Source organism: Lactuca sativa, chromosome 7, assembly GCF_002870075.4.
Source record: "Lactuca sativa cultivar Salinas chromosome 7, Lsat_Salinas_v11, whole genome shotgun sequence".
Lineage (NCBI taxonomy): Eukaryota > Viridiplantae > Streptophyta > Magnoliopsida > Asterales > Asteraceae > Lactuca > Lactuca sativa.
Window position 1 is genome coordinate 72,022,000 of NC_056629.2, and position 7,758 is coordinate 72,029,757.

At 35.8% G+C, this 7,758-nt stretch overlaps 1 long non-coding RNA gene across 1 annotated transcript; it reads right to left on the minus strand.

The window, feature by feature from the left end:
* Nucleotides 1–1,659: 1,659 nt before the first annotated feature.
* On the minus strand, nt 1,660–2,547 carry LOC128127150 (uncharacterized). The gene is made up of 4 exons (XR_008225224.1): nt 2,254–2,547; nt 2,103–2,172; nt 1,881–1,920; nt 1,660–1,808 (listed from the first exon to the last, which is right to left on the minus strand). It is a non-coding gene; the product is annotated as an uncharacterized LOC128127150 (long non-coding RNA).
* Nucleotides 2,548–7,758: the final 5,211 nt, after the last annotated feature.

Genomic DNA, 7,758 nt, shown 5'->3' on the forward strand with positions numbered 1-7,758 from the left:
AGGGATACCGTAACCATAATCGAATTCGAGAATACAATTTTCACAATCACTATCTTCTTAAAATCTCTCTTAGTGAAAGCATTTCCTCACAGTCATTTTCATGAAGGAGGGAATCTTATGAAACTTAGATTTTAATGGTGTACGTGTTCCTATCCATGTAAATTTGTCAAAACCAAAGTTTGCGACAAATCCAAACTCATATGGACCGAACTTTCTCAATCTTGATTTCTTGCCTTATGGTAACACAAATGCCCACCATGTCTTCCAAGTGGTTAAGCAGCTCATCCTTTCCTATCAGTGTACTTTTCATTGATCAAGGCACTTGCCTTTTATGCGTTCAAATGAGAACTCATAGAACTCACATGCATAATTAACTCAATTGGAACGGCACAGAAACAAGATAGTGTCAATACGATAGGTTGTGAACCTCAAGTTGTGTGCTAGTGATGATCTATAAGGTTTATTCTTGATTAGTTCTTGAACTTTTCAAGACCATTAAGACTCCCACCACTACTAGAAAAAAGGCCTTTTACGACGCTCATTGCGCGTCGTAAAACGCTCAGACGACGCGCAAATGCATGTCAAGGAAGGCCCTGTCATAAAGAGAGACGACGCGCTTTTGCGCGTCATCTATAGACGACGCGCATTTACGACGCGCATTTACGACGCGCATTTACGACGCGCATTTACGACGCGCGGTTACGACACGCAATGCGTATCAAGGAAGGCCCTGTCATAAAGGAAGACGACACGCATTCACGTGTCGTAACCTTACGACGCGCGTGTTAATGACACGCAATGCGTATCAAGAAAGCCCCTGTCAAGAAAGGCCATGTCATAAATGAAGATGACATACATTTTTGCGTATCGTAAATTTAAATGTTTAAAAAAAATAAATTTATATATTTATTAATTTTTAAATTAAAATTTCATTTAATTTCTTATAACAGAAATAAAATACCATATACAAAAAATACAATCCATTGCATAATATAAAATAAATTGCACAAATTATAATGTCATACAAAAAATCATTCAAATGTTAAACAAAAATAATACATTGCTAACATGTGTTATACATTCCTATAAAACTAACAAATAATCATACAACTCTGTTTCTTACTGGAAAGGAAAGCCAAACATGATTACAAGTCTCCCTTAATCTTGAACTTCGCCACCACCGACGTAAGAAAAAAACTGCGTATAAATATCAAAAAACAAGATATGAGCCAATCATTCTATGACTCAAGGAAAAATATCATTAGAGAAATGTGAAAATAAATATGAAACAAATGAATGAAAGTGCATTGCTATTTCTTTAATACTTACTGCATAGAGTAAGACTTGGACATCATCTATAGTTTTGAAGGACATTGATGTCTCCCTATGCTGCACATATTAAAAATAAAAAAGAACAAAATTAAGTAACATATGGATTCATATATCTATCAATTGTATTGTAAATTGTAAATTAAATAAATAAGCATTAAGCATACATACCACTACAGATGCAATGCTAGGAAAAAGGCCTGAGCATATAATGGCGCTAACCGATGATTGATTATGACTTAATCTGTTGCTAATCCCCGATTTAGTCTCAAGTAATTGAGCATCTTTTAAAATATGGATAAACAATTCCTTAAAGAATGTATAGCTTGAAGTGTTTGAGCATAAAGGAAATTCCTCCAGCAATATTTATAAGCATATCCTTCTCTTTCAGCTTCTTTCCATCCTTCATATTCACACACAAGTGCCATATGATCATTGTAATCCTTTGCAGAAAATATTGATTTTGTTGTACTAGCTTGCTGAAATAGACATACAAAAGATATCAGGAAAAGACCAAAATGCCCTTGTGTGAAAGTAGCTGGATTACTCACGTCTTTGTTCTCTTGAGGCAAAAGAAAATGATCCCTGACACTAAGTCCAGCAACAATTGTAAGAATATGATCAAAGCAACGAAAAAAAAGCACCCATTATTAGCATTTTCCCTAATTTCGGATCCAATGGAAGCATTACCAGATATTTACGTATATTTTGAAAAAATGAGAAAAGATAATCTTAGGAAATAAACTTTTATAAATATATTAATATAAACTAACCAAGATGTGTAAGATTTTCATTTACATCTAATGCTCCAATCATCTTTGAAAAATCCACAACATTTTGGACCTAGAACAAATTAAAGTTCTATCATTTAGCAATTTGAATCATTCACTAAGATTCAAGTCATCAAGAATTGTTAACACTTACAGCTAATGGCTCTGGAGGCAGCAAAGCAGCTGATAAAAACTCTCCAATACTTCCAACAATGAGGGCCCTTAGTCTTCAGGTCAATGAATCTTACAAATCAGTTCATAGCAAAACATATCCACCTGTTACTGTTAGGAATCCTAATGTTATCATTCCTAATGAAACAGTGAGGTTGCTAAGTGGAGCAGGCTTTTTATGAAAATGAAATGGTTTCTGTTGTGAACAGATTGCTATATAACTTATAAACATGTTTTGTTAAAAAGAAATTATGGTGCAAATCAATTTATTAGTTGAAACTGTTGTTTCATTTTAGCCCCATTTGCAAACACCCTACTGCAGCAAGGGAAACCTCTTTACTACCATTTGCAATGATGTTCTTCACAGAACACATCAAAGACTCCCATCCTACATAACAAATATTCAACTTCACCATTGTTCCTTTTTAAAGCACACATGTTTTTGAAGAAATTATAATCTTTTAAATGAAGACATACCTGACCAAAAATTGGTTGAACTTCTTAATAATGGAAAAAAAAGTACGCAGGATACGAGCAATTCCACCAAATAAAAGATCAAGTGTTCCAAAGACGAATATGCCCCTGGATGTTCCAAAGATGTAACTCTTCATTCACGAGACTAACAAGAAGATACTTATTGTCTTTTGATAATGTGAATGAAACTATCATCTGATCCTCCTCAATGCATACTTTGAAACAAGACGAATATGCCCCTGGATTTGATCATCATTTGGGCTCCCTGAAACGCAAGAGATAGATTTTTGGTGACTGAATCTTGATTTTCTGCCCTGAATCCTAAGATTTCCATTACAGCTTTGTGAACCCTGACAACTGCAACCAAAACCAACACGAGTATCAGAAAACCAATGTCGTGGAGTCAATTTTTTTTAAATTTTCACAATCCTGCCAAGTTTCAGTTCACATTATACTCAGAATCCCTTCAAGAATATTCATGTTCTTGAAGAAGATTCCCAGAATGCTTACTGGAATCTGAAAGCTCTGTTTATTTATGAACCAAACCAACTAACTAGGTGTGATGTCACTTTGTAGTACATCAATCAATTAGGATTAAATATAGCAAGCATCCTACTTTCATTTCTTCCTTTCCTAAATTGCTACTATTTCTTTCTGAAAGGGAAACGGTTTCTTAGTACCTGTTTGTGTAATCTGGATATGCGAGCAGATTCCCTATTGGATTGCTTCCTTCTCTGCCTCTTTAGCTCCCTTTCATCCTAAAATAACAATTTTACTAATGATCCAAAATTATACTAATAACAGGATAAAACGAAGTTATAAAACAAAACAAGACCTGTAGCCAGATCTGTGGCTGAATGGTTTCCCTTGAGCCAGCAGCAGCAAGCATTCCCCCTGAAACTGGAGCACAAGTTACCTTTCCACGAATTGCAGGAATATGAATATGAGAGAGTAGGATGAATTTTAATTTGAATTTGCTCCATACCAATATTTAAATTTGTGCCTGTGTTGGGACCACCTACAACACTTCCTGGACCTGATATTGGCACAATCGCCATTGAATGATTTGGCCCTCCATTTTGACAACCATGCATATTGTTTCCATTCTGAGATTCTTCACCTGCCAATATTAACATATAAGTCACACAAAACAAAACACTTCCAACTGTAAAACGCCCAAGTTGGACCCGTAGGGATTGCAAAGGCTTGCACTTTTTGGTTCTCCATCACCATCATCATCATCCATGCTGTTAATAAACAAGAAAAAGTTCCTGTGTTAACAATTATTTTCCTCTATTAACAGTACGCCCTGGTGTATTTGTAACAGTACGCCCTGGTGTATTGCATCAACCAAGACTGGAACATCTTCTTCTTGATTACATTGTTGTGTGTTTCTCCTTGGTTCATTACTCACATCGCCCTAACAAAAACGAAGGAATCCCATTACTAAACCCTAATCCTAAAGTGTATTAGTTCGTTCACAGAGATTAGATTTCATGAAGATAAACCCTAAGATTAAAAGGTCAAAGAATTGCACAAAAGGTCATATCAGAAATAGAATTTCAAATCGATGATCAGGAATTGAACTAAACTTGATCGAACTATTTTATTATTGATGGTGGCAGCTTAGGGCTTAGAGAGAGAGAGAGAGAGTGAGTGAGTGAGAGTACAGAGGTAAAGGAAGACAAACCGATTCAAAAGGATGTGCTGATCCCAATTTCACAAATCGGCGTTCCAAAACCAAAATTCCCGATCCCAATCGCGTTTCTGTGCAATCCAATTTGCCAATTTCACGTTTCAGGTATGCTTACTTTGGCAAATTACAGTCTTTAGGCTTCCACCTCCACTTTTGATATGAAGTCGTCGCTTGCTTTACAGAGAGATATGAAGTCGAGACAAAAAGATGAGATTGACCCATCTGGTAATAAACGGACTCGGGAAGCTGAACAAAATGACCCGAGATTGACCCATCTAGTAACAACGCTATTGATGCCATTCCTTCCATTTTCGACTGTTCATCCTCCACTTCCTCTACTGCTACTTCTTCACCATCTTCTATTTTTTCTGTATTTAGACTTGAGAGTATAATTAGGGCTTTTTCTAACAATTTCAAGATCGAGTGGGAGATATGGTGGTTCCAGTAGGTAAAAGTGAGGGAAGAAGCTAAGTAAGCAGCAGTCAATGTCGGGAGGGGGAAGGAAGGAGCGTCCAAGGCAAGAGGGAAAGGAGAAAAAAAGGAAGGCGGGATTTTTAATTTTTTCAGAATTTCATTTCCCCCTACTGTTAAAGGATGGAACGCGCGTTCCATTAAAAATTATAAAGCGACATCCTTAGACGACGCGCATTTTATTATAGGTGCCCTCCGTGTTTTTTTTTAGACACTAATTTAAGGGCGCGCAATAATGCGTGTCTTCTATCCTTAAATTTTTTGAAGAGATGACATTTTTCTAATGTCACTCTCCTTTGCGTAACATAGATCAATGAGCGTCGTATTTTGCGCGTCGTAAAAGGCCTTTTTTCTAGTAGTGCACTGACTGCTTGACATATAAGATTCTCTTGTCAATAAACATTTCTCAACAAACAAATATTCAAGAGTTAGTATAGTTTTTATCAAGACAAACACTTCACAAAATTGGTCCTAGTTGGTCTTTGTCTTATCCAAGACATCACAACTTTCCACATTTGATGAATGTTATTAACCTTCTTAAGACTTGTCACTCAATGTCACAATCTTAACTCTAAGACTTGTTTTTGGAACGAAGTATGATTGACTTCTTGATTTAACCATTTCTTCAATTCTTGATTCCTCTTCTCAGACATACAATTTTACTAAGACTCATTTAGAGGATCAATTGAGACATGGTTCTTAATCATTAAGACCTATCATAAAACATAATAAAAGGTACTCTCCCTTCTTCTTAGAATAGAGAAACTTTTATATTTCTGCCTAATTGATTCTTCTTATCCGTTCTACTATTGATTGAAACTCTTTCAATCAACTCAGAATTACACTTAATCTTATAAGTATAATCATATTAACTAAACCTTTAATAAATCATGACGAATATCTTTGTCACTCTTGTGGTGGACTTGATCAACACACAACTTTGTGTACTCGATCTCCTAGTCCTTCACTTGACATTTTGTCAACGAATTAGTCTAATTTCCAAATATAAAATTTCTCATTCATCATGCAACCAAGTTGCATGATTCCAAGTTTCTGTCCAATTGAACCTTGGGAGATGATAAACTTTCCTTATTTGGTAAATTCTTGACATTTCCACAAATAACATAATTAACAATCAAATCCATTATTTCTAATAATAGAAACTTATAAACATCAATTTTTCATACACGCCATTGCAAGGATAAATAAATAATATAAAATCAAAATTTATTTTATTGCGGAAAAATTTGTCCTTACAATTGCAATTCAATTGAAAAAGTATGTTAATACATATTTCTTAGCAATCTTATTCTAACTCCAAGTAGTAGCTCAAGATTCTAATCTTCAAGTAATGTGATCGAAATCCATTTCTTCACGATTAGATTCCGCTCACTTCTTCCCTTAAGATTCCTCTCTTTTTTTTGATCCTACAAAACATTGAAATGTAATCTTATCACATCATGTATTAAGATCTAGAATAGGAACTTAAAAGAGTTAGTTAATGGATTTTACCTAAAGTAGAGCCATGCGTTTTGACTCTCCCATCTCTTAGATCTCTTAGGTAAATAGGGCAGCTTCATCTCCAATGCCCATTTTCTTGGCAATAAAAGCAAATTGACTCTTTAGGAACAGCACATGGAACTACTACTGACTTTGCCTTTCTCTTATGATCAAACTTTTCGATCATGGCATGCCTTTCATTACCATTTCCTATATCCATAGAGGTTTGGAAGGCAGATCCACCAATCAACTTTGCTTTTCCAGTGCGCCAAATCATTGCTGATTCAGCAGCAATAAGCATATAGGTGAGATCGATGAGGGTTACGTCGTGGTTCAACATATAGTACTCTCTTACAAAATCACTATATAAGTCAGGAAGTGACTGGAGAACCCAGTCAACAGCCAGCTCCTCACAGACAACAGATCCCAACATTCTTAACCTATCAATGTGTGACTTCATCTCTAGGACGCGTGCACAAACTGACTTTCCTTCTTCATGTTTACATGCCAAAAGGGCTTGAGTGAGTTTGAACTTTTCAATCTTTTGAACTTGTGGGTTAGGAAGAACAATAGGAGGAGGTAGAGGAAGTGAAGCATGATCGCGTGTTTCTCGATCGAATTGTGGAATATCATCTTCATGTGAAAAGCTTGTTCCATGGGATTTGGGAAGACCATAATTGTCATACTTTGACATCTACAAAACGGGAGAAAAATTCAAGTTAGTTGATTGATTGAGTCCTTAATAAATCACCCAAATGAGATATTAAGGCTAGGACCCAACACAATACTCTACAACTTGGGAAAGGGATGCCGTAACCCAAATTGCAGAACATTTGAAGGTAAGTGAATGACGATTCACTAATTTCCACCATGAAAAACGAAAAAGAAATTTAAGTTTTAAATTTATTGAAAATTCCTAGATCTTTTGAGATTCATTAAACATTTCAATGGCATGTTTAAATCTCAATATGCCCCTCGATTTGTGACTGGGATGCTGAGGATCACAAAACAGGGTGTGAATAACCATGCAAACTTACATGGTGCCCCCAATGTTACAGTTACCTATTCGATGTGCCGGTTAACTACACACGCTCCACCGAACTATGACAAACATTGAGTCGCCCTTTGCTACCTTTGCTTAGAATAATTTAGTGTACCGGTTAACCACATGTGCTCTACTAACGTCTTCGCATGGGCACAAAGTGTAATTTCATGGAATTGCATCAATTCGCTTTTGCCTAAAGTAACTATAATTGGGAATTTTATAAAAACATTTAGTTACTTTATACTTCATTATACTTTTAATGGAAAGGGTTTGCCCTATCCTACCCGTTCGGCTAACGACCC